At 42.0% G+C, this 18,434-nt stretch overlaps 1 protein-coding gene across 1 annotated transcript in view; it reads right to left on the bottom strand.

Moving 5' to 3' along the window:
- LOC124031255 (collagen alpha-1(VII) chain-like) overlaps window positions 1-18,061 on the bottom strand; it is a 131,643-nt gene extending 113,582 nt beyond the window's left edge. The window contains exon 1 of the mRNA XM_046342308.1: window positions 18,043-18,061. The gene's annotated coding sequence lies outside the window, so the exon portion shown is untranslated. The remainder of the gene's footprint in view (window positions 1-18,042) is intronic.
- Window positions 18,062-18,434: the final 373 nt, after the last annotated feature.

The raw sequence follows: 18,434 nt of genomic DNA, 5'->3' as shown, positions 1-18,434 counted from the left end.
GTAATTATGACATAACATTGAAGGTTGTGCAATGTAACAGGCATATTTAGACTTATGGACAGTCTGATGGCCTTGAGGCCTGTACTGACCTCGCCTTCTGGATGATAGCAGGGTGAACAGGCCGTGGCTCGGGTGGTTGATGTCTTTTTGGCCTTCCTGTGACATCGGGTGCTGTAGATGTCCTGAAGAGCAGGCAGTGTGCCCCTGGTGATGCATTGGTCAGACCGCACCACCCCCTTGAGAGCTCTGCGGCTGTGGGCCGTGCAGTTGCCGTACAAGGCGGTGATACAGCCCGACATGATGCTCACTATTGTGCATCTGTAACAGTTTGTGAGGGCCGTAGGGGCCAGGCTAAATTTCTTCAGCCTTCTTCACCACACTGTCTGTGTGGGTGGACCATTTCAGATTGTCAGTGATGTGTACTGTGAAACTTGAAGCTTTTCACCTTCTCCACTGTGGTCCCGTCGATGTGGATAGGGGCACACTCCCTCTACTGTTTCCTGAAGTCCACGACCAGCTCCTTCGTTTTGTTGACTTTGAGGGAGAGGTTATTTACCTGGCACCACTTCACCAGGGCCCTCAACTCCTCCATGTAGGCTGTCTCGTCATTGTTGTTAATCAGGCCTACTACTGTCGTGCCGTCTGCAAACTTGATGATTGAGTTAGAGGCTTACGTGTCCACGCAGTCACGGGTGAACAGGGAGTACAGGAGGGGGCTAAGCACGCACACTTGTGGTGCCCCTGTGTTGAGTATCAGCGAAGGAGGTGTTGTTTCCTACCTTCACTACCTGAGAGCGGCCCGTCGGGAAGTCCAGGACCCAGTTGCACAGGGTGGGGTTCAGACCCAGGGCCCTGAGCTTAATGATGACCTTGGAGTGTACTATGGTGTTGAATGCTGAGCTATAGTCAATGAACAGCCTTCTTACATAGGTATTCCTCTTGTCCAGTTGGGATAGGGCAGTGTGCAGTGCGATGGCGATTGCATCGTCTGTAGATTTATTGGGAAGTTATGCAAATTGAAGTGGGTCTAGGAAGTCAAGTTAAGGTAGAGGTGATATGATCCTTAACTAGCCTCTCAAAGCACTTCATGATGACAGAGTGAGTGCTACGGGGCAATAGTCATTTAGTTCAGTTACATTTGCTTTCCTGGGTACAGGAACAATGGGGGACATTTTGAATCAAGTGGGGACAGCAGACTGTGATAGAGGGAGATTAAATGTCAGTAAACACTCCAGCCAACTGGTCTGCGCATGCTCTGAGGACGCGGCTAGGAATGCGGTTTGGGCCGGCAGCCTTGCGAGGGTTAACGCGCTTAAATGTCTTACTCATGTTGGCCACAGAGAGCGAGAGCCCACAGTCCTTGGGAGCGGGCAGCAAGTCGGTGGCAATGTGTTTACTTTGTCCGGGAGCAAGATGTCGGTGTCTACGACGTGGCTGGTTTTCCCTTTGTAATCCAAGATTGTCTGTAGTCCCTGCAACATATGTCTCGTGTCTGAGCTGTTGAATTGCGACTCCACTCTGAATAACTACACTGTTTGTATTAAACCATATTCTAAGTCACCTTTCCATGGTTAAATGCGGTGGTTGGTGCTTTCAGTTTTGCGTGAAAGCTGCCATCACTTTTTGGTTTGGGTAGGTTTTAATAGTCACAGTGGAAACAACATCCACTATATACTTCCTGATGAACTCAGTCACCATGTCTGTGTATATGTCAATGTTATTCTCAGAGGCTACCCGGAGCACATCCCAGTCCGAATGATCTAAGCAATCTTGAAGCATTGATTCCGATTGGTCAGACCAGTTGAATAGGCGTTGAATAGGCAATACCTTTACATTAGTTCTACCTGAGTGAGTCTGACCATAAGTCAGAGACCACTATGATGACACACCAAATGCATTTGATGGATAATTTTTGTCTTCTTCTAATGACCCTTAAAGGGAGAGTAATTCAAAAGTAACAGAAAATAATCTGATTATGTTACTGATAATGGGTAATGCAAAAGTTGCGTTACTGATTACAATTTTGGACTGGAACTAGTAACTGTAATGGATTACATTTACAATAGAAAGTAACCTATCCAACCCTGTGCACACACGCACACAGTATCAAGATATACAGCCTGTGGCTTGTGGTCGGGAAGAATGAGTCAATGTCTTACTCATCCTATCGTTCACTATAAATAGACAAGCACACCTGCCCCCGGCAAGGGTGGAATTTACATATTTGAATAAGTTTAGATTAAGTTCAGTTTTCTACATAGAAAACTAGGAAAGAGGAGAAGGAATCTCTCAGTATCTAACACAAAGTCACCCTGTTTCTGTTTGTGAAAGTGCAAATGTTTGTTCTGGTATGTATATACACTGAAGAACTCGGGCTGCTCTTCTTGTATCTCAACAATCGACAGCTGGACAAATTTCGAAACATACAAGATATTACAGCGCATTCAGACCACTTGACTTTTTCCACATTTTGTAACATTACAGCCTTATTCTAAAATGTATTAATTTAATTGTTTTCATCATCAAAAACAAGTTTTTACAAATGTATTAAAAATAAAAAAAACATAAATACCTTATTTACATAAGCATTCAGAAACTTTGCTAGGAGACTCGAAACTGAGCTCAGGTGCATCCTGTTCCCATTGATCATCATTGAGATGCTTCTAAAACTTCATTGGAATCCACCTGTGGTATATTCAATTGATTGGACATGATTTGGAAAGCCACACACCTGTCTATAAGGTCCCACACTTGACAGTGCGTGTCAGAGCAAAAACCAAGCCATGAGGTTGAAGGAATTGTCCGTAGAGCGCAGACACAGGATTGTGTCGAGGCACAGAATGCAACGCCCGGCCAAACTGAGCAATGGGGGGAGAAGGGCCTTGGTCAGGGAGCTCCAGAGTTCCTGTTAGGGAAAACATTCCAGAAGGAAAACCATCTCTGCATCAATCCACCAATCAGGCATTTATGGTAGAGTGGTTAGACAGAAGCCACTCCTCAGTAAAAGGCACATGACAGCCCGCTTGGAGTTTGCCAAAAGTCACCTACAGGACTCTCTGGTCAATTAAACCAAGATTGAACTCTTTGGCCTGAATGCCAAGCGTCTGGAGGAAATCTGGCACCATCCCCACGGTGAAGCATGGTGGTAGCAGCATCATGCTGTGGGGATGTTTTTCAGTGGCAGGGACTGGGAGACTAGTCAGGATTGAGAGGACGATGAACGGAGCAAAGTACAGAGAGATCCTTGATGAAAACTTGCTTCCGAGGGCTCAGGACCTCAGACTGGGGCAAAGGTTCACCTTCCAACAGGACAATGACCCTAAGCACACAGCCAAGACAACACAGGAGTGGCTTCGGGGCAAGTCTCTGAATGTCCTTAAGTGGCCCAGCCAGAGCCCGGACTTGAACCCGATCAAACATCTCTGGAGACCTGAAAATAGCTGTGCAGCGATGCTCCCCATCCAACCTGACAGAGCATGACAGGATCTGCAGAGAAGAATGGGAGAAACTCCCCAAATACAGGTGTGTAAAGCTTGTAGCGTCATAACCAAGAAGACTCAAGGCTGTAATAGCTGCCAAAGGTTCTTGAACAAAGTACTGAGTAAATGGTCTAAATACTTATGTAAATGTGATATCTGTTTTAATTTGTTTATTTATACCTCTTTTTGCTTTGTCATTATGGGCTATTGTGTGTATATTGATGAGGGGGAAAACTATTTAATTCACTGTAGAATAAGGCTGTAACATAACAAAATGTGGAAAACCTGTTTTTGCTTTGTCATTATGGGCTATTGTGTGTATATTGATGAGGAAGTATAAATTGAATCCATTGTGGAATAAGGCTGTAACGTAACAAAATGTTGAAAAAGTCAAGGGGCCTGAATACTTTCCGAATGCACAATAGCTTTAGAGCTAAACCCAAATGGCTACTTATCACTGTTCAGTTCAATAAAAGGTCCATAGCAGATGGAATAATACTAAAATGTGAATACATCAATTAGTCTGTGTTTTTATTTTTCAGAGCAGGGGAGCAGGGAAAAAAACAACCACTTTAGAGAATTGTCTTGAGGGCAGAAACGCATAATGCGTCTTAAATGTTAGTTCCCCTTGTATGATTTAAAAATGACAGAAACAACATTCCTTTAACGTTTTGACTAAAAAAACAGCATCCAACATATTTAATGAATTGAAACCCCAGACAGATTGACTTCATCTATATAGGTTCCTCACCCATAAAATTAAATTGCTCACAATTGCTCAAATACAAACCAAATCCACCCTCATACTATTCATGCTATTCCTTTTATATTCAAAGTAATGGAACTGTCTGACCACAGCCTATTTACAGAAACCGTTATGACAAGACCATTACCATTAACGATAAAGATAAGACATGTCTTTTAGATCTTAATTTACAACGGAAACACTATACGTCAATGACAGTTAAGTAAAATAAAACACCAGCTGGAAAGTACACAGTTGTGCACAAACTGGTTGAATCAATGTTGTTTCATATTAAAATGTCATCAACTATTTTGTGAGGGTGAAATTTCAACCACAGGATTATGTCATCCTTGTAACAAATTTTCAGCTTAGATAAACCTCGTATAAAATAGTTGAATTTGTACCTTTGAAACAATGTCAGATCTTCAATGTTATATCCACTATCAGAAAAACTCTATAGGATGGGCAGCACCTCCTACTGGAGTTGATTGATCTACAGCTACTAATTTGGTCTCCCAATGTGGGTTTTAACCAAGCGCGGAATAGCTTTGATATTTGTCACTGACTACTACCATTGTGTTACCATGACAATGCTTATTGAGAGATCAGTTAATAACTAAATTACTCCTGAGGCGCTGACCTGTTGCACCCTCTATAACCACTGTGATTATTATTTGACCCTGCTGGTCATCTATGAACGTTTGAATATCTTGGCCAAGTACTGTTATAATCTCCACCCGGCACAGCCAGAAGAGGACTGGCCACCCCTCAGAGCCTGGTTCCTTCCTAGGTTTCTTCCTAGGTTCCTGCCTTTCTAGCGAGTTTTTCCTAGCCACCGTGCTTCTACATCTGCATTGCTTGCTGTTTGGGGTTTTAGGCTGGGTTTCTATGTAGCACTTTGTGACTTCGGCTGATGTAAAAAGGGCTTCATAAATATATTTGATTGAATTTGATTGATTATGGCATGCCTAAATAAGTTCAGGAGTAAAAATGTACTTAGGAAGTCACAAAATAAGTGGCATGGACTCACTCTGTTTGCAATAATAGTGTTTAAAATTATTTTTTAATGACTACCTCATCCATTACCTCACACATACAATTATCTGTAAGGTCCTTCGGTCGAGCAGTGAATTTCAAACACAGATTCAACCACAAAGACCAGGGAGGCTTTCCAATGCCTCGCAAAGAAGGGCACATATTAGTAGATGTGTAAAACTTGAGATACAAAGATACAGGGATTCTTAACTCAGTTACCGGAGAGGAAGGAAACTGCTCAGAGATTTCACCATGAGGCCAATGGCAAATTTTAAAACAGGTATAGAGTTTAATGGCTGTGATAAGAGAAAACTGAGGATGGATCAACAACATTGTAATTACTCCACAATACTAACCTAAATGGCAGAGTGAAAAGAAGAAAGCCTGTACACAATAGCAAACATTCCAAAACATGCATCCTGTTTAGGATAAGACACTAAAGTAAAACTGCAAAAAGTGTGGCAAAGAATATTTGAGCTGTTCTTGACATAATATGGACTTGGGTCTTTTACCAAATAAGGCTATCTACTGTATACCACCCCTACCTTGTCACAACACAACTGATTGGCTCAAACATGGATGTCATAAGGTGAATGCACCAATTTGTGAGTCGCTCTGAATAAGAGCGTCTGCTAAATGACTTAAATGTAAATGTAAATGTAATTAAGGAAATAAATTCCACAAATTAACTTTGAACAAGGCACACCTGTTAATTGAAATGCATTCCAGGTGACTACCTCATGAAGCTGGTTGAGAGAATGCCAGGAGTGTGCAAAGCTCTCATCAAGGCAAAGGGTGGCTACTTTGAAGAATGTCAAATATAAAATATATTTTGATTTGTTTTTGGTTACTGCATGAACACATATATGTTAGTTCGTAGTTTTGATGTCTTCACTATTATTCTACAATGTAGAAAATAGTGCAAATAAAGAAAAACCCTGGAATGAGTAAGTGTGTCCAAACTTTTGACTGGTACTGTATAATCCACATTTCCACAGTCAAATGTTGCAGTGTGGTAAATATCCTATAAAGTGCCTTTAAGTGGTCTGTCTCGTGCTTTCTCTCCCCTCTCAGTTGATATTCCAGCTTCTCTCCTTATTTGGCTCGCCACCCTTTCTCTCTCTCTCTGTCTGCCTCTCATTCTCTCATGGTTTCATCTTCTGTGACAGCACCTGTCCTTCTGTGACAGCATCTGTCCTTCTAATGTACATCACATTATTATCATTACCTACAACCAAAATGAGTCAAACCTCTAATTTGGGACATACAGTGCATTTGGAAAGTATTCAGTATTTTTTCCACATTTTGTTACGTTACAGCCTTATTCTAAAATTAAATATTTTTTTCACCTCATCAATCTACACACAATACCCCATAATGACAAAGCGAAAACAGGTTTAGAAATTTGAGCAAATATAGCGGGAAAAAATGAAATATCACAGTTACATAAGTATTCAGACCCTTTGCTCAGTACTTTGTTGAAGCACTTTGGCAGCGATTACATTCTTGAGTCTTCTTGGGTATGACGTTACAAGCTTGGCACACCCTGTATTTGGGGAGTTTCTCCAATTCTTCTCCACAAATCTTCTCAAGCTCTATCAGGTTGGATAGGTAACATCGCTGCACAGCTATTTTCAGGTCTCTCCAGAGGTGTTCGATCGGGTACAAACCGAGCGCGGACTGGGCCACAAGGACATTCAAAGACTTGTCCCGAAGCCACTCTTGTGTTCTCTTGGCTGTGTGCTTAGGGTCAATGTCCTGTTGGAAGGTAAACCTTTGCCCCAATCTGAAGTCCTGAGCCCTCTGGAGCAGGTTTAGCAAGGATCTATCTGTACTTTGCACAGTTCATCTTTCCCTCGATCCTAAATAGTCTCCCAGTCCATGCTGCTGAAAAACATCCCCACAGTATGATGCAGCCACTACCATTCTTCACCGTAGGGATGGTGCCTAGTTTCCTCCAGACGTGACGCTTGGCATTCAGGCCAAAGAGTTCAATCTTAGCTTCATCAGACCAGAGAATCTTGTTTTTCATGGTCTGAGCGTCATTTATGCCACTTTTGGCTAACTCCAAGCGGGCTGTCATGTGCCTTTTACTGAGGAGTGGCTTCTGTCTAGCCACTGTACGATACAAGCCTGATTGGTGGAGTGCTGCAGAGATGGTTTTCCTTCTGGAAGATTCTCCCATCTCCAAAGATTAACTCTGGAGCTCTGTCGGAGTGACCATCGGGTGCTTGGTCACCTCCCTGACCAAGGCCCTTCTCCCCCAATTGCTCAGTTTTGCAGGGCGGCCAGCTCTAGGAAGAATATTGGTGGTTACAAACTTGTTCCATTTAAAAATGATGGAGGCCACTGTGGTTTGGGGACCTTCAATGATGTAGACATTTTTTGGTACTCTTCCCCAGATCTGTGCCTCGACACAATCCTGTCTCGTCGCTCTAAGAACAATTCCTTCGACCTCATGGCTTGGTTTTTGCTCTGCCATGCACTGTCAAGTGTGGGATTTTATATAGACAGGTGTGTGCCATTCCAAATCATGTCCAATCAATTGAATTTCAAGATTGATCAATGGTAAAAGGATGCACCTGAGCTCAAATTTCTAGTCTTTTCTAGTCTCATAGCAAAGGGTCTGGATACTTATGTAAACATTTGCAGAAATGACTAAAAACCTGTTTTCACTTTGTCATTATGGGGTATTGTGTGTAGATTGATGAGGATGTTTTATTTATTTAATCAATTTCAGAGTAAGGCTGTAACGTAACAAAATGTGGAAAAAGTCAAGTGGTCTGAATACATTTAGAATACATTACGATTGCACTGTATGCTGTTTAATAGACAAATGAAACAACTTCTAGACAAATTAAACAACTTCTTTGCTTGCTTTGAGGACAATGTAGTGCCACTGACACGGCCCTCTCCTTCACCGTGGCCAACGTGAGTAAAACGTTTAAACATGTTAACCCTCGCAAGGATGCCTGCCCAGACGGCATCCCTAGCCGTGTCCTCAGAGCATGCGCAGACCATTTGTCTGGAGTGTTTATGGACATATTCAATCAATCCCTATCCCAGTCTGCTGTTCCCACATGCTTCAAGAGGGACACCATTGTTCCTGTACCTAAGAAAGTGAAGGTAAATGAGCTAAACGACTATCGCCCCGTAGCACTCACTTCCGTCATCATGAAGTGCTTTGAGAGACTCGTCAAGGATCATATCACCTCCACCCTACCTGACACTCTAGACCCACTCCAATTTGCTTACCGCCCCAATAGGTCCACAGACGATGCAATCCCAATCACACTGCCCTAACCCATTAGGACAAGAGGCATACATGTGTAAGAATGCTGTTCATCGATTACAGCTCAGCATTTTAACACCATATTACCGTCCAAACTAGTTATTAAGTTTGAGACCCTCGGTCTCGACCCCGCCCTGTGCAACTGGGGTCCTGGACATTCTGACGGGCCGCCCCCACCCCGCTGATCCTCAACACAGGGCCCCTACAAGGGTACGTTCTCAGCCCTCTACTGTACTCCCTGTTCACCCATGGCTGCGTGGCCATGCACGCCTCCAACTCAATCATCAAGTTTGCAGTGGTAGGCTTGATTACCAACAACAACGAGACAGCCTACAGGGAGGAGGTGAGGGCCATCGGAGTGTGGTGTCAGGAAAATAACCTCACACTCAACGTTATCAAAACAAAGGAGATGATTGTGGACTTCAGGAAACAGCAGAGGGAGCAGACCCCTATCCACATAGACGGGACAGTAGTGGACAAGGTGGAAAGTTTTAACCTCAAGAGGCCGAAGAAATTAGGCTTTTCACCGAAAACACTCAAACTTCTACAGATGCACAGTCGAGTGCATCCTGTCGGGCTGTATCACCGCCTAGTACGGCAACTGCTCCGCCCACAACCGCAAGGCTCTCCAAAGGGTAGTGAGGTCTGCACAACGCATCATCGGGGGCAAACTACCTGCCCTCCAGGACACCTACACCACCCGATGTCACGGGAAGGCCAAAAAGATCCTCAAGGACAACAACCACCCAAGCCACTGCCTGTTCACCCCGTTATCATCCAGAAGGCGAGGTCAGTACAGGTGCATCAAAGCTGGGATCGAGAGACTGAAAAACAGCTTCTATCTCAAGGCCATCAGACTGTTAAACAGCCATCACTAACATTGAGTGGCTGCTGCCAACATATGGTCACAATCTCTAGCTACTTTAATAATAATAAAAATTGGATGTAATAAATGTATCACTAGTCACTTTAAACAATGCTACTTTATTGAATGTTAACATACCTTACATTACTCATCTCATATGTATATATTCTACTCTTTACCATCTACTGAATCTTGCCTATGCCGCACGGCCATCGCTCATCCATATATTAATATGTACATATTGTTATTCATTCCTTCACACTTGTAGTTGTTGTGAAATTGTTAAATTACCTGTTAGATATTACTGCACGGTCGGAACTAGAAGCACAAGCATTCTGCTACACTCGCATTAACGTCTGCTAACCATGTGTATGTGACCAATACAATTTGATTTGATTTGATATGAAATGTAGCCTATCTGAAATGAGCGGTTCTTAAATTCACCTTTTCATGTTTATTAAAATACTTGTATTTAAATCATATAGTTTGGTTTCTATACTTCAAAACAAAATGGTAGGTCCAGGTAGTCACAAAAATAGATCAATTGTGATTTTAATGAATGGAGCAAATTCGGAGTGGAAGTCTTATTCCTGTGAGCGAGGAAGATCGTTTTTTAGCGGAGCGGTTGGAAAGTAGGTGGAGCTTCGGAGCACCGCTCATGGAGCAGGATTTCTGACCGCTCAACTCCGCTCACATACTGTAGTCTGCTATGGGCTGACTTAATAGACCACTGACTGACTGAACTGTGCTGCTTGGAGGCAGGGGATGAGAGAGGCCAAGGCAGGGGTGAGAGAGTCCGAGGCTGGGTGAGAGAGAATGAGAGCAACAGAGAGAGACAGAGGCAGAGGGGTATTAGAGTAATGCTGGGACTATACCAATATCACGATACTCGTTAGTAGAGTGGCAAGGAAATAAAACAAAAAAGAAGATTTAACTTCTTAAGAAAACAGCCCTAATGTTGGAAACAAACATCATTATGTTGTCATCCAGAGTCACATTTATTTATTTTCCAAGCTATAGCGCACAATATTTTACATAAAGCAGGTTTTTAAAGGACAAAAGTTCGGTCTGTTTCGTATTTTCATTTATGCCCTTCGGAAAAAATATTGTGATACCGTTATCGTCCCGGTCGGAATAAAGTGAGAGAGTCTGAGTAAAAGATGGAAAGAAATTAACGAGAAAGGGAAAGAGATCGTGGAGAAAAGAAGAGAGTGAGACAAAGTAAGGAGGCAGTGAACACACACTGAACTTTCTCATAAGAGAGCAGCTGAGGCATGGAGGTAGTACAGACAGTGAGAGATGCCATTCTCCTGGGGGGGCCGCAAGCCGTCTCATAGTGACAGAGAGGACTGTTGTGTAACTGCAAGGTTCCCTTGGCGTGACATAAGCACAGGGACAGAGGAGGACAGAGAGGAGGGGGGGGGGGGTGTCATAGTCAATTATACAACTATTTCTCTCACTGGTGAGTTTTTGTGTAGGCCTAAGTGTTCTGTACAGTGTACAGTGGGTGACACAGCATTTGCCCCTATCTGTGACGGGAGCAATGTTATAAAGAGCAGCTCTACTGTCGGCCTATCTGTCTGAGTTCAAGAACTTGACAGGACGACCCAGTCAATGATCTTTAACCTCTAACCCCCAGGGCAAGTGTTGCACCTATCACCTTGGTCTGGAATGCACTAGCCTCAAGCTTGATCATGTCCACACTCTCTTATTAGCCAAGCAAAACAAAGAGACTCCATTTTGATCAATTGTCTTAGAGAAGTTCATAACCCTGCTTGCACAAGCTCCCAACATGCCCCTGGGGAGGAAGATGTAGCAAATGAATAGTGTCAGTGACTTCATGAACCTCAAGCTTGAAGACTTTGTACTTGTAAGACATTTTTAAGTTTCTGCATTTCTTTAAACTCTTTTAAGTTTCCCTGTCTCTAGTGCATCTTTACCTGTCTCACTGCAAGAACATCTGCTCTAATGAGTCACTTTCCCCACATAGACACAGAGAAAGGACCGAGACAAACATACAAAGAGACTCTTTCCTCTACAGATTATGGCCTTTGTCTTGTTCATATTCCATGAGACATTAACAACCACTTAAGATCCAGCCTTTCGATATCAAACCCTAAACCCACATAAAAACATGAGTCACATCAGTTCCATACCACTGTCTAGACCTCCCCAACCTCCATACAGACCTTTTAATAACCTCTGCTTTACCTCATTTTTCTTCTGAAGCTCCCTGAAGACAATAGAGATTCAGCTCCCTGACAAAACCAAGATGGACTCACACATGAAAGACAGTAACCAACAGCAGCCTTCCCTTCCACAGATGGAGCACTTGGTAACAGTCCAGATCTCAACACAATGCAGCCAAGAAGAGCACCATGCCAGAAGCAGCAAATAAACCATGAATGAGGAGAACAAAAAAAGAAGGATAGAGGAAAGAGGGGTGATGGTGAAGGCTGAGAGGATGAGAGAGAGAGAAAAACAACTATTGAGAGAAGGTAAGGAGGAAAACCAGACACTTCGGAGAAGGAGGAGAACTGGGTGTCAATCACTGTGGCGATGGGGAACTGGGTGTCAATCACTGTGGCGATGGGGAACTGGGTGACAATCACTGTGGCGATGGGGAACTGGGTGTCAATCACTGTGGCGATGGGGAACTGGGTGTCAATCACTGTGGCGATGGGGAACTGGGTGACAATCACTGTGGCGATGGGGAACTGGGTGACAATCACTGTGGCGATGGGGGAGGTAGAAAGAAACTGCAAAAAGCAAAACCCACAGTAAATTCACAACAGCTCACAGAGGGATGGAATGAGGGAAAGATAGAGCGAGAGAAAGAAAGAAAGCTCATGGGAGAGAGGAATATATAGAAAGTGAGATGGAGAGAGAGAGGGAGAAAAAATTGAAAGATGAGGGAACAAACAGAGGGAGAGGAAGGGCTTTGCACTGCCAATTAAAGTTCTCATTGGATCTGGCAGACATATAACTACAGGATGTAGTGCTAGTCTCTTTGATGTGCTGGAATTGGAAAGTCCATTCAGCAGCTTAACAAATAATAGTCCAGCACAACAAAGAGACAAGCACAGTATAAATGGTATGAGTCAGAAAGCACCACCCTGCCCTTAGCAAGAGTTTTATTATGTCAGAGGAAGCTTCAGCCACACACATCCCATCCATCCCACACCTGCCTAGCTGGCTGGGCTGAGTCACACTGGCCCACCTGAGAACAAAACTCTGCCAACATATAGCCCTAGGTCTGGCTGTAGTTCCCCCTACTATTACTTAGACAGGGTGGATTGAGCCTGCTGCCTAGCTCCATTACCCCCAGCCGGATATATATCGGCTACAATTGATTTACCTTTGTAAATAAATTTCTTGAAATAAACGCCATTGACACCAGTTCCCAACGTGAAGGCCGTCAATCAGTGTGAAATCTCTTATTTTGAAGACTTTTTACAGAGTGTGAAATGTGTAATATTGCAAGCAGACCACCATAGACCCTGTACCCAAGAACACTAAGGTAACCTGCTTAAATGACTACCGACCCGTAGCACTCACGTCTGCAGCCATGAAATACTTTGAAAGGCTGGTCATGGCTCACATCAACACCATTATCCCAGGAACCCTAGACCCACTCCAATTTGCATACCGCACCGACAGATCCACAGATGATGCAATCTCTATTGCACTCCACACTGCCCTTTCCCACCTGGAAAAAAGGAACTCCTATGTGAGAATGCTCTTCATTGACTACAGGCTCAGCGTTCAACTCCATAGTTCCCTCAAAGCTCATCACTAAGCTAAGGACCATGGGACTAAACACCTCCCTCTGCAACTGGATCCTGGACTTCCTGATGGGCCGCACCCAAGTGGTAAGGGTAGATAACAACACATACACTATGCTGATCCTCAACACAGGGCCCCACAGGGGTGTGTGCTCAGTCCCCTCTTTGTACTCCCTGTTCACTCATGACTCCAACATCATCATTAAATTTGCTGATGACACAACAGTGGTAGTCCTGATCACTGACAACAATAAGCCTATAGGGAAGAGGTCAGAGACCTGACAGTGTGGTGCAAGGACAACAACCTTTCCCTCAATGTGATCGAGACTAAGGAGATGATTGTGGACTACAGTGGAGCAGGTTGAGAGCTTCAAGCTTCCTGCCATCCAGGACCTCTATACCAGGCGGTGTCAGAGATAGGCCCTAAACATTGTCAAAGACTCCAGCCATCCTAGTCATAGACTGTTCTCTCTGTTACCGCATGGCAAGCAGTACCGGTGCGCCACATTTAGGTCAATGAGGCTTCTAAACAGCTTCTTTTTTTGTGCCATTCAGCCCACTGAGGTATTATAAGTATAATAGTATAATTCTGACACAAATTTACATTCAAAGAACAAGTGAGACAGATTCCCACCTTCTTTTTCACAGAAAACACAGATATCATCAATAGCCACACATTTGGATATCATAGAATTACATGGATATATCTTGTATAAAATGTTGAAGTGCACTTCCTTAACCCTGTTTGGTGTACAATATTTGTCAGGCCTTAACCATGCATTTTTCCCGACAATGTCAGGAATAAGCGTGTTCCAGAAAAACTTTCCTCTCGGTGTAAGTTGGTTTTGTGAATGAAGAGTTTGTCTTATATATTTATTACGACAAGATTTCTCAAGTAAGCCCACGCCTTCCAATCTGAGTTCTGGATAAACTTTGTGATCATTATCAAAGCTAAGATGAGTTTTCATTAGTGTAGTTAGACCACTGGGAACGACTTTGATAACAGAAATAAACTCTCTGAAAGGTATTGGAAACTATTTCAATGTTATAAATTGTTCATATGTGAGAATATTACCCTTGTTGTTGAAAACATCAAAAACAAAGTCCATATTCCTCTCATGCCAGCTGGGGTAGAACAATGACTTATTCCTTACAGTTATGTCTTAATTATTCCACAAAAGAGCTTTATGTGGAGAAAAATTGTGCAGGAAACATATTTACCAGGCCATTAAAGCTTGTTGGTGAAACCTAGCCAATTTAGCAGGTAATATTTCAGGAATATAATTACTTTTCAGTCAAATTTGAAGACCTCCTGACTTATTAAACACATTATTGAATCAGTAATGATCAAACATCTTATCTTGAAAGTGTTATTTATATCAACAAAATCCAACACTTCTAGACTGCCTTCAGCTCTTTTGTTAGAAAGTACTGACTTTTTTAGTTTGTGAGACTTATTTTTCCAGATGAAGTCAAGAAAGGTCTTATTGATCTCTTTACAAGTAGAAGGATTTAATGAAGGGTACACAAAACAAGACAGTCCCTCTGCCTTGGACAGAAGTACCCTCCCAAGTATAGAAAGATCTCTTTGTAGCCAATTATTGAATATATTTTTGGTTTTCTTAATTTTAGGAGAGAAATTCAAATGTTGTCTGACTAGGTGGTTTTTTGACAGATGTATTCCTAAATATTTAACACAGTACTTCACATGAATATTTTCTATTTATTTATCATCAGAGTCAAATAAACATAAGATTTCACATTTAGAAACATTCAGCATTAATCCTGATGCAATAGAAAAGGCAGTTATAGCATTAAGGGCAACCTGGTCTTTGTCTCTTAAGAAAAGAGTAGTATCATCAGCCAGTTGGGAAATTTTGATTTCTTTGTTAAAAATGGTTAAGCCATACAAATTTGCATTATTCAGAATACCTAAAGATAGAAGTTCCACAACCAAAATGAATAAAAATGGCAAAATTGGGCATCCCTGTCGTACACTTCTGTTGATATTGAATCTTTTGGAAGTATTAAGGTTTAGTAACACATAACTATTTATATCTTTGTAAAACATCCGAATTACTTCGACAAAATTTTCAACCAAATCCAAAAGATTTAAGAGACCTAAAGAGAAATTAATGTTCAATTGTGTCAAAGGCTTTACAGTAGTCCAAAAATAATACAACCGCATCTGAGTCAATTGCATCTGAATAATCTATAAGGTCCAGACTAAACGAATGTTAGAGCTTATGTGACGGCCCTTCATAAATCCTGTTTGAGTCTCATTTATTATGGTATCTATCCCTTTCTTTAATCTTTTGGTGTAAACCAGAGCAATCAATTTGTAATCAATATTTAATCAAGTCATTTAATCTCCAATTGTCAATGAGACAAGGGTCTTTATCGAGCTTCGGAATCAATTAAATAAGGCCCTGTTTCATAGTAGAGACCATTTCCCCACTTTTAATGCAATCTTGAAACATATTAAAAATCGGGTCTTCTATTAACTCCCAAAACTGTCTATAGAATTCAACTGAGAGGCCATCAGGGCCAGGTGATTTCAACTGACAGGCCATCAGGGCCAGGATATTTCTCTTTTTTCATTGAATTCAGAACCTCTCTAATTTCTTCAATTGACACAGGTGAATCGCAAAATGAGTGGAAATCATCCTAAATTACAGGGACATAATTCTGAATGTGGCAAATGTAGCTTTCACAACCATCTTCCTGAAATTGAGAGCTGTAAAGGTTTTCATAAAAGGAATTGACAAATTATGATATTGTAATGGGATCTTTGCATAAAACATCATTAAATTTGAGTCAGTTATAGATTTTCTTTTATAGTTTCTCTTTTCAAGTGCAAAAAAAGTAACTAGTGTTTCTTTCCCCCTCTTCAATCCATTTAGCTCTTGACCTTGCAAAGGCACCCTTCCCAGATCTGTGTAAAGCTGTTCCAATTCTAGCTGTAAAGACTTGAATACAGACTCCTCTTCTTCAGACAGATTATCTTTCTTTAGAAAACTGTCAAGCTTGCTCATCGTCCCTTTTTCTCTAAGGTTCTTTAATCGCATCAGCTCTTTGGCGTGTTTAATGGCTACCACTCTGGACTTTATATTTGAAAAATTCCCATCTACTTCCATGACCCAAGTCTTTTCTTGCAACAATATCTTTAGCTAACGATTTGATGTTTTCAATGAGAGTAGTATCTTTAAGAAGTGTGTTGTTTAATTTCCAATATCCTCGAGAACCTTTTGATTTTTTAGTAGCTTGTACATTCAGGGAAATCAAGTGTTGATCAGAAAAGGGAGCCAACTGATGATCTACATCTATAACAAATTGTAACAAAAAAGGGGAAATTGGGAATAAATCTATTCTAGATTTACGTGACAAAGTTTTGTTGGTCCAAGTATAACCCTTTGCATCTGGATTGAAATAAGCCAGGCATCCTCAACACAGAGATCCTTGCATAATGTAGTGATAATATTGCTACAATATATATTGAGGGCTTTTACTCGTTCTAGGAGGAAAACGATCAGCAGATGCATCAGGTGTTTCATTAAAATCCCCTGAAATAATTAGAAAAGCCTCTGAGTATTTGCGCTAGCACTCTGTGCACACAGGGAGCAGTGCGAGCAGTGACGTCGTCAGCATGTCATCCAAAAACATGACATACATTGGATGACTGTAAAATGTTAATATCTTCGGCTGTGAGTGCTGGAAAACAAAATCGGCCTCAGCGACAATTATTTGAACAATTTAATGGATGTTTTGTGCATAAAGGTGATGACTAAAGTGTCTTATTAGCAATTTCCAAATCTGATTTATCTATGTGGCCATTTATGGAAATTGTCTTTCTGTTAAAATGCAGTACCAAAACAAAACTGTAGGAGCAGTCAGAACCGTGTTTCTAGATCGGAACCTTGGCCCCTTAATTCAGACACATTCAGCAATATGGCTCGCTTGATGTGCAATCGAGACAGAGTTCCGATTGAGAAACAGACCAAGCAGACCTGGCCATGGTTTGGGGTTAGAGAAGTGAAACATTCTTCCTTGGTTGTTAATTTTCTCAAAATCTAAAAGGCACGACCTAGATAGTAGTTGAATATGTTATTACTCCAACCTTGTGAAAGTGACAAACTGACAAGTTATAATTATAGTCAAAATCAATATTATATTGAAGGTTTGCCTTTGATTTGACGGCCTAAACATGCGCAGTTCGGTGCGAGAAGACTATTGGAGGTGTTTCTGCGCATGAGTTTAGTTAGCCAACATCGCCATGACATCGCCTACAAAGCATGGGATTTCTATTGGATAATCAGTTTCTGCCTATCTTCATACTGTACGGTCATTGATTGGAAGTTTTCTATAGGAATATGTGGATGACATCAACGCTATCACTATCTACTAGTTTTAATATCTATGGGTAACTAGTGACGACAACATTTTAGAGGCTATTAAGGATGCGCTGATGGTCATGTGTGACCAGCTTTAATGTGGTCCTAGGCCGCTAGCTGTCTGGATCCACACTGACAACCCATTTAGCCCAGTTACGATTCAATTAAATCGTCAGAAATCACACTTTATAATCAAATTGATTAATACAAACTATTTGAGCAACTTTTAAAACAAAAATGGATGGTCAAGACTTTCCACAACTTTGCGCCTGAGAGGCACCTTTTGGCAACTACACTAACATTTCGGCAATTCCTCCTTAATTGGATCAATAAATCATCGTTTCCTTTATCAGTGACATGGAGCAAATCCCCGGTGAAGCTGGACGCGTAGACCTAACCGTCTGCACTCTGCAGAGCATCCCAGCTCACAACGGACGGCAACGACCTCACCTGACAACGGTTCAAATCCGAAATCACCTTTCCACTTGTAGCATAATAATCCACCCGTGGCTCCCTGTTCTGTCTCCAAACTACTGGGAGTTATTCAATTAATAAGTAAAACTGTATATTTACTCTGTCACTCCAGTCCCTTGTCAGATAGCCGCCTCTGCTGCATAACGTTTATGAAGAGTATCGTGGCGCATCCCAGGTCCCGCGAAGCGATAATCAAAGTCGTGTTTAATTTAACTGTAACACAGGCAGACTCGTTGGCTCAGGTTGGGCAGTACTGTAAGTCCAGACTTGTTCGTTTGCCTGAAGGAGAGTTCCCTCGTTTTCCTTTTATTTTTTTCAGTCTCATTTTCTCTCTCTCCCTCCCAGTCCCGACCTGGGATTGCAAGCTC

The sequence above is a fragment of the Oncorhynchus gorbuscha genome, linkage group LG03, assembly GCF_021184085.1.
Source record: "Oncorhynchus gorbuscha isolate QuinsamMale2020 ecotype Even-year linkage group LG03, OgorEven_v1.0, whole genome shotgun sequence".
In the NCBI taxonomy this organism is placed as follows: domain Eukaryota; kingdom Metazoa; phylum Chordata; class Actinopteri; order Salmoniformes; family Salmonidae; genus Oncorhynchus; species Oncorhynchus gorbuscha.
Note: the sequence above shows the minus strand (reverse complement) of the source record. Positions and strands in the feature narration are given on the sequence as shown.